Below are 9,785 nucleotides of genomic sequence, written 5' to 3' on the forward strand. Positions count from 1 at the left end.
AAACACTGCAGCAAGACAGAGGAGGGAGCCGGCAAGACGATAAACACCCAGGGGCAGCAGAGGAAAACACTGCATCATCCTCGACTGGGGCCGCACAAAATACTTCATGGGGCCGCAGGTTGGATACCCCTGACCTAAACCATTCTGAGCTCCCCTGAGAGAACAGTATAGAAAATTGAATAAATAAATAAATGTTGCGGGTCCTTGCAGAGTTCTCTTGGTCTAATACGACTGCTATGAGGGCGCCAGCAGAGGAACATTTAGGATCAGGTGTATTAAAAGGCTTTCTCATCTGGAAGGCAATCTTTAGAAAGAGTGGCTTTATCCACAATACTATGAACATTTTTGCAGGAGCAGCCAATTAAGAGGTGTAGTTATCAACTTGGATTGCCATTAAGACAGGTTGTTTTGTCACCGAGGGGCACAGTTATTAATGTGGGCCAAAGAATATCAATGCTTAATGGAGAAGCTATTGCAGATCCCTACAGAGACATTCAGGGGGAAATTCTAGAAATGGCACCTAAATGTAGAGGCTGGTAGGCGTAGTGTTACCAGATTCAAAACTCGGCACTTTGGGTTTTGAAAAGCCTCCTCAAATCGCTTAGGGCAGGGAGGAAGTCCGCACATGCACAGATGCCACGCGAAGACGTCGTGCGCACGTGACATCATCGTGTGGCATCTGCGCATGCAGGGACTTCCCACCTGTCATAGAAACATAGAAAGATAACGGCAGAAAAGGGCTGTAGCCCATCAAGTCTGCCCACTCTACTGTCCCACCCCATTAAGTCAGAGTGCTTCTCGACCCACGTAGAGATCCTACTGGATGTCCCATTTATTCTTAAAGTCGAGCACGCTAGTGGCCTTGATCACCTGCACCGGTAGTTTGTTCCAGTGATCCTTTCTGTAAAGAAATACTTCCTGGTGTCACCACCAAATCTCCCTCCTCTGAGTTTGAGCGGGTGCCCCCTTGTGACTGAAGGTCCCTTAGGACAAGAACAGGCAGTGGGGGCGTGGCTAGGGTGGGATTAGGGCAGGGAGGGACGGAACTAGGCGGGTCTAGGGGGTCCGGATTTTTTGATTGGAAAATCTGGCAATCCTAGGTAGGTGCCCTTCCAGTCCCTAAGTTAATTAAAAAACATTGTTTAAAATGGCAAATAATGGTACTGTTAAAGCTCCTTAATGTTCCAATACACACTTTAACAAGAAAGATGCAAGAAATGTCATATACAACGTAAACAGTGCTGCTTTGGTTTAAATAGATGTGTTTCAAAAAATGGAGGAAAAGTCTCAGACTGAAGCCCTCCCACCACCACAATGGTGGTCCAAGGTGGTTGGGTGATAACCTCACTGGCAAAAAACCTCCATTGCACTCCCAAAGTATAAAAACCTTAAGCAGGGCTGTCTATGCAAGGTGATAGAAGAAAGAAACTTTCAACTTATCTTCAGTTGATCGGTACACCGACGGTGGCCAGCGTTTCACGAGTCTGCTGCCTCAGGGTGTAAAACGATCCGATCAAACTTTTAAACGGGACGCCAAAACGCATCTCCGATCAACTGAAGATAAGTTGAAAGTTTCTTTCTTCTATCACCTTGCACAGACAGCCCTGCTTAAGGTTTTTATACTTTGGGAGTGCAGTGGAGGTTTTTTGCCAGTGAGGTTATCACCCGACCACCATTGTGGTGGTGGGAGGGCTTCAGTCTGAGGCTTTTCCTCCATTTTTTGAAACACATCCTATTTAAACCAAAGCAGCACTGTTTACGTTGTATATGACATTTCTTGCATCTTTCTTGTGAAAGTGTGTATTGGAACATTATTGAGTTTTCACATATCCGAGTTTATCTTACTGTTAAAGCTCCTGCCAGTGACTAAATAATATGCACCAAAATCATGCCTATGTAGGTGCATTAGGCCACTGAATGCCACTATGGGCATGGCTAATGCCGGAAGTGGCGTTAGGCAACCTAAAGTGCCTATGTAGGTACAATTCACAACATAGATAGGTGCTGGAAATGTAGGCCGGAAAACCCAGGCCTACATTTCCGGTGCCTATCTTTTGCGGAGGCGCGATTCTCTATAGGGCGCCATTGCGTGATTGGCACGCGATCAGAGGTCACTTTTTAGGCGGCTGCCGATATTGATGTCCTATAGAGAATCCAAGCCTGAGTGCTAACAGAATACCTAGCCTCAGTCACACATATTGAACAAAGAAAGACCTCACCAAGTACACAGTAAGTAATCGAAAATTAAGAATAAAATTACGTAGGCAAAAATTAAACAGAAGCCAGACTTTGCATGAAAGGCAATACCAGCAAAATAGGAACAGTGAAACATTCTCCCTCTACTGTGTAAAATATAAATTTAGCAAATGTAACTATCCAAATGCTGATATACATCAATTGCTAAATTAAATATAAAAAATGTTCTACCTTTGTTGGCTGGCATTTTGTTTTATTGGTTCCATTCTCTAGTGTCTGCTTTCCTCCCTGAGCATGATTTCCTGTCCATTTAGCATTTCTTTTCTCATCTCCTGTATTCTTCATTTCCTTCCCTGTATCCATCTCTTGCATAGATTTTTCCCTTTCAGCATTTTGCTATTTATTTTTCTGCCTGTTTATCTATTCAGATTTTACCCCTCTGTTTTTACTATCCAGCCTCTTCTTCTGCATCTGCCTTTAATTTTCAATATCTTTCCCTTATCAAACCCTCTACAAGGAGTCACTGAAAAGTTCTCAGCCCAACTAATGATGTGGAACCATGAAGCTGAACAAGTTATTCCACACTTTTCTTGACACTTTTCATTTCATTTCATATCATTGAAATGAAAAGTGTCAAGAAAAGTGTAGATAACTTGTAAGATTCATAACTCCACATCATTCTCCAAATCCAAAAGTCGTGAAGAACAGATGTCGATCACTCAGCAATGGACTATCCAAAATGCACTTTATTTGATAACAGCACAATGTAAACTTGTAGAATCGACACTGACAGTGTTTTGGCAATTACGCCTTTATCAAGAGTCTCCAATAAAAAATCTTTTTCATGAAGTGCTGTAGCATGAGCTGTGATGATAAATGGTGAAGAAAACAAGGATCATGAGTAAAAATCCTCTGGTGACCACCCTTGCTTCCACTTCCCATAATATGCAGCACGATAATAAAACAGAAGAAAGCCACAGAACCTTGGAACTCATGCATGCTGCTGAAGGTTTGGCTGATCCCACCCTCTCAGAAACAGCAAGACTATATCAGAGGAGGTAGGACCAGCAGAGTCATCAGTAGCACACTAGAACTCCAGGTTCAAAAACTTTTATTTTGTTTTATTACTGCTATGCAGTGGCGTATCAAGGGGGGGTGGGGGAGGCGGTCTGCCCAGGTGCAGCCTTAGGGGGGGGAGTGCACAGCCGGCCAGGTCCCCTTACCTTTGTGGCGCTTTCCCCGACCGCCCGACCAACCGACAGCAGACCCAGTCCGACAAACCTCCCTGCCCTGTGGCCGCGAGTCTAAATTACCTTCTTACAGCAGCTGGAGCATTGAAGCTGCGTGTGGCTGCCTTAAAGGTCATCTCTGACACAACCGGAAGTTGCATCAGAGACGACCTTTACGGCAGCTATATGCAACTACAATGCTCTGGCTGTTGTAAGAAGGTAATTTAGACTCGCGGCCACAGGGCAGGGAGATTTGTCGGACCGGGCCTGTTGTCAGTCGGTTGGGTGGGCGGAGGGAAGCGCCACGAAGGTAAGGGGCAGAAAGGGAGAAAGGGAGGAAAGGTGGAGTGGAGAGGAAAAGACGCTTAAGGGAAATGGGTAAAACAGAGGGGTGAGAAGGACGCTGAAAGCACATGGGGAAGACAAAGGGGTGGAGAAGGACGTTGAAAGGACATGGGGAAAATGGGGGGAGAAGGACGCTGACAGGACGGGGGGAGGGCGGGAGAAGGACGCTGAAAGGAAATGGGGAAGAGAGAATGGGGAGAAGACACTGAAGGGAAATGGGGAAGAGAGAGAGGGGAGAAGATGCTGGCAAGGAAGAAGACAGAGATGCCAGACTATGGGGGAAGCGGAAGGAAGAAGATGGGTGCCAGACCAATTTGGAAGGGGGAGAAAGGGAGAGGCACAGTAACAGAGCAAATGGAAGACGCAGAGAGAAGAGAGACCGTGGATGGAAGAAAGAGAGTAACAAGAAGATGAGGAAAGCAGAAACCAGAGAAGGCAAAGGTAGAAAAAAAATTTTCTATTTATTTATTGCTTTAGGAGACTTGTGTCACTGTTTCTGTGGTGTTGCATTTTATGTATAGAAACATAGAAAGATGACGGCAGAAAAGGGCTATAGCCCATCAAGTCTGCCCACTCTACTGACCCATCCTCTTAAGTCTATACCTAGTGACCAATTCTTCAGATCGACCCTCGTAGGGATCCCACATAGGCATCCCATTTATTCTTAGAGTCCAACACGCTGCTGGCCTCGATCACCTGCACCTGAAGCTTATTCCAACGGTCAACCACTCTTTCTGTGAAGAAATACTTCCTGATGTCGCTATGAAATTTTCCGCCCCTGAGTTTGAGCGGATGCCCTCTTGTGGCCGAGGGTCCTTTGAGAAAGAAGATATCATCTTCCACCTCGATACGTCCTGTGATGTATTTAAATGTCTCAATCATGCCTCCCCTCTCTCTACTTTCCTCTAGAGTGTAGAGCTGTAATTTGTTTAGTCTCTCTTCGTACGAGAGACCCTTGAGTCCCGAGATCATCCTGGTGGCCATCCGCTGAACCGATTCTACTCTGAGCACATCTTTACGGTAATGTGGCCTCCAGAATTGTACACAGTATTCCAGATGAGGTCTCACCATAGTTTTGTACAATGGCATTATGACTTCAGGCTTCCTGCTGACAAAACTTCTATTGATACATCCCATCATCTGCCTTGCCTTAGATGAGGCCTTCTCTACTTGATTGGCAGTTTTCATGTCTGCACTGATGATTACTCCTAAATCTCGTTCTGCCGAAGTCCTAGTTAAAGTTTCTCCATTCAAGGTGTAAGTTCTGCAAGGATTACCGCTACCGAGGTGCATAACCTTACATTTCTTAGTGTTGAAGCCCAGCTGCCAGGTCGAGGACCATCTTTCCAATGTAAGCAGGTCTTGTGCCACTATCCTGCAAATTGCATTCACTTACTATGTTACATAGTTTGGCGTCATCGGCGAATAATGTTATTTTACCCTGAAGCCCCTGAGTCAGATCCCCTATGAATATGTTGAAAAGGAGTGGATCCAGGACTGAGCCCTGTGGAACTCCGCTGATCACCTCCGATGTTTTAGAGAGGGTACTGTTAACCACCACCCTTTGAAGCCTTCCACTTAGCCAATCATGGACCCATGCAGTTAGTGTCTCTCCTAACCCCATTGATTTCATCTTGCTCAATAGCCTGCGGTGTGGGACGCTGTCAAAAGCTTTACTGAAGTCCAGGTACACGACATCCATAGACTCTCCCTAGTCCAGCTTCCTTGTCACCCAGTCAAAGAAGCTGATGAGATTGGATTGGCAGGACCTACCCTTGGTGAATCCATGTTGACTGGGATCCCGTATGGTGAATCCATGTTGACTGGGATCCCGTAGATTCCCCTCATTCAAGATTGTGTCTAATTTGCGCTTAATTAATGTTTCCATGAGTTTACACACTATTGATGTGAGACTCACCGGTCTGTAGTTCGCAGCCTCTGCCCTGCAACCCTTTGTGTGCAGAGGAATGACGTTGGCTGTTTTCCAGTTCAAGGGTATTGTCCCCGTACTTAGGGAGAAATTGAAGAGCACGGCTAGCGGTTCCGCCAGGACATCACACAACTCTTTGAGCACTCTTGGGTGCAGATTGTCCAGTCCCATGGCTTTGTTCACCTTTAGTCTTGTCAGTTCGCTGTAAACGTCACCTGGTGTGAACTCAAAATTCTGAAACGGGTCTTCCGCGCTTGTATTAGCCCTTAACCGTGTCCTGGTGCCTCGCATGTGAAGACTGAGCAGAAGTATTCATTCAGTAGTTCGGCTTTATCGGAATCTGCTTCCACGTAATTCCCGTTTGCTATGGCATACTATCCCGTCTGTGTTCTTTTTCCTATCACTAATATACCTGAAGAAGGATTTGTCCCCCTTCTTAATGGTTTTTGCTAGAGTTTTTTTCCACACGAAGTTTGGCCTCCCTAACTGCTGTTTTGACCGCTGTAGACCTGGTCCTATATTCTATATTAGCTTCTCTTGTCTCCTTACGTTTGTAGGAAAGAAATGCTTTTTTCTTCTCCTTAAGAAGGTACGAGATCTCTGCGGTGAACCATTGGGGTTTATTGTTTCTTAGCCATTTATGTACTGATTTTACGTAGCGATCAGTTGCTTCGTGTATGGCTGATTTCAGGGTTGACCACCTAGTTTCCACATTACCTGTCTCAGCTTGGTCCTGCAGCGTCCGATGGATGAAATCTCCCATGCGTGCGAAGTCAGTGCCTCGGAAATTAAGTACCTTTGTTTTTGTGCTTGATCTTGGGAAGCCTTTCTTCAGGCTGAACCATACTATGTTGTGGTCGCTGGAGGCTAGCGTATCTCCTACCGAGATCTCTGAGACACTTTCCCCGTTGGTGAGTACCAGGTCGAGGATCGCCTGGGCCCTAGTAGGCTTCATTACCATTTGTTTGAGACGTGCTCCCTTTATAGAGTTTAATAGCCTCCTGCTAGCGCTGGTTGTCGCTGAAAGTGTGTTCCAGTCTGCATCAGGCATATTGAAGTCCCCTAGTAGTACAGTGTCCCCCCGTAGAGTGATATTCTCAATGTCTTCAATTAAGTCTGCGTCCATGTCATCCAGTTGTCTTGGGGGTCTGCATACCACACCAAGATACAGGCACTTTTCTCTGCCTCTTGTCAGGTTTACCTAGAGGGATTCCCCGGTGTACTTGACATCTGTGATCCTGGTGGTTTTGATGTCCTCTTTAATGTATAGTGCTACCCCACCACCTAACCTGCCCACTCTGTCCTGACGTAGTAGGTTATATCCCGGTATAGCCATATCCCACCCATGAGAGTCCGTTAACCAAGTTTCGGATATCGCTACCACGTCTAGTTCAGCATTCCTTATTTCAGTCTCCAATTCCAGAATTTTATTGCCTAAACTGTGTGCATTAACATACATAGCTCTCCACACTTTATGTTTGCTAAGTCCCTTTGATACTTTTTCTACCTGAGTTGGTGTGACCCCTAGAGAACTATTTGCAGTGTGGGTACTTACCTCGGAGTTTCAACTCACCTCATCAAGATAGTTCCTTACTGCACTGGTATGTGAGTGGGTACCCTCTCCCAACTTACCTAGTTTAAAGCCCAGCTTCTTGCTGGTTCAATTTAACCTTTGTCTATGTATTTCTATTTTATCCCCCCTTTTACAAAACTGTGGAGCATTTTTTAGCGCCAGCCGTGGTGGTAGCAGCTCTGATGCTCAGAATTCTATGAGCCTCAGAGCTGTTACCGCCGTGGCTACAGTGGCGTACCTAGCATATGTGACACCCGGGGCCCATCATTTTTTGACAGTTTTGTAAAAGGGGGAGGGGTTAGTTTGTGATGACATATTCCATACTAGGCGAAGGTGTTTTCTGTGTTCTGTGTGTTCGAAAGACATGGCTTTCCGTTAGGATTGACAATGTAGGATTGATCTGTACTAGTTTGGCTTGTTTAGTTTTGCATTGGGTGTATTGATGTACTGCTCACTGCAATATGTAAGATGCTGCCTTTTCCTAGGTACTCATGTGTGACGTGTGGCTTGTTACTAAAAATCATGTTTTTCGTACAGATGGGGGGGGGTGCCAAAAAATGATGGGCGTCACATATGCTAGGTACGCCACTGCTGCTATGGCACATCCTGTGAAGTAACTCCAAAAGGCAGTTGAAGTCAATAGGTTCTTAAAGGGGGGACAAAGTCGCTTACTAGAGCACCTGAGCAGATAATTTAATAAAGTTAATAAATTAAATAAAATATGTGAAACGGGGTGTTCTCAGTGTGTAAGGTCAGCGAAGGGAGAAGAATCTCCAGCGCTTAACATGTAAGACACAGCTTAACCGACCCGTGTCTGCATACCATCACTGGACACCTCTCGTGTGCTCAAAACAACTAATTATGTAAATAACTTAAGTAGTGATATAAATTTATTTATCAATCACACAGGTGCCATACGAAAGCAGGAGTCCCACTTGAAGAACCTCCCCAGCCAACTCCAAAAAATAGTAAACTCAGACTTAGCTTGATAGTTAATCCAAAGATCTGTAATCAAAGCAGGCAACAAATTCGCTGTACATCTTGGATATCAGGTTCAATCAAGCTCGGTTTCAGAGACCAGCAGTCCCTTCATCAGGAACCCGATGCCAATCTGGAGGCAAAAAGTTACTAACGGTATTAAGATCGACGAGCAGTTGGAACACAGAGCCAGCTGAGAGGAAGGCAGAGCTGTCTGTGGCAGAACGCACAGCGTGCCTTAAATCAGAGTAGGAAGTAGAGAGTTGCACGGGGACAGAAATTCCACCCATCCCCGCCCGTCCCCGCCAGGATCCTCTCCGTCCCCGCCAGGATCCTCTCCATTCCCACCCGTCCCCATCAGGATCCTCTCCGTCCCCACCCATCCCCGCAAGGAATTTCCTCCATCCCCGCCCGTCCCCATAAAAAGCAGCAATTACTTCTGACAGGATCATCAATTCCACAGTTTCTTTTGTGTTTCCGCTGCTGTTTTCCTTGTGGAATCTCTTTGGTGGAACCTTTTTTTGTTTTCTGTTCAGGTAATTAACTTATAAACCCCCTCTTTTACTAAGGCTGACATGTCTATTATATTATATGGATGAACCCTGCTTCCAAAGCCTTCCATCCCCGTGGGAGTCTCGTTGGCCAGAGGGGGTCCCTGTGGGAGACCCGTGGGCCAGAGGGGGGTCCCCATGGGAGTCCCGTGGGTTAGGGGGATTCCCGCAGGAACCCCGTGGGACCCGCGGGATTCCCACGATCCCCGTTCCCTTGCAGACCTCTAGTAGGAAGACGTCATGAAAATGAGAGCCATTTCTCTCTTCTCTTTCCTTTCCTGGTCTGGCACATCTCCTTCCTTCCTCCCCCCCCTCCCTGAATTTAGGGAATTTGGCATTTCTCTCCTTGCGTGATCTGGTATCTCTCCCCTCCCTACACTGCAAGTTGTGATCTTTAGATTGTTGACAGATTAAACACAGTGCCTTCACAGAGGCAGAACACTGCAGCAGAGGAGAACTTCCAGGTTATCGAAGGCAACTCGTTTAGGCTGCCAGTGGCCCAGAGATTATAAATTGCAGCATGGGGAAGGGAAAGAGTTTTCCTGCTGGGAGAAGGAAGATGGAGAGCTGAACTGACAGGTCATTTGCATCTTCTCTGCAGCACCCCTATGAGTTCGCTGTGGTACACAGTTTTGGAAACACTGTCCTAAGGTTGTAGGACTTTTCACCCCCCACATTTCACCCCAGGTACATTTTGCCCCCAGAATTTTTGCCCCCACACATTTTGCTCCCGGGATCTTTTGCCCCTGGGAACTTTCACCCCCAATATTCACTGCAGTACTAAATTGCAATATCATAAGCATTAAGCGTTATCATCACCTCTCACTTTCAGTAGCAGTACTCAGCCTGTGCATTAACCCAGTAGGAGATTTTCTTGTCTCCAATTCAAAAATTTTGATTATTTCATATTACAACGTTGTTCTCCGCATGACTCTCTATATGTGATACATCAGACATCCTGGACCCCTGAGGAAAGAGTGTTT

The sequence above is a fragment of the Geotrypetes seraphini genome, chromosome 3, assembly GCF_902459505.1.
Source record: "Geotrypetes seraphini chromosome 3, aGeoSer1.1, whole genome shotgun sequence".
In the NCBI taxonomy this organism is placed as follows: Eukaryota; Metazoa; Chordata; class Amphibia; order Gymnophiona; family Dermophiidae; genus Geotrypetes; species Geotrypetes seraphini.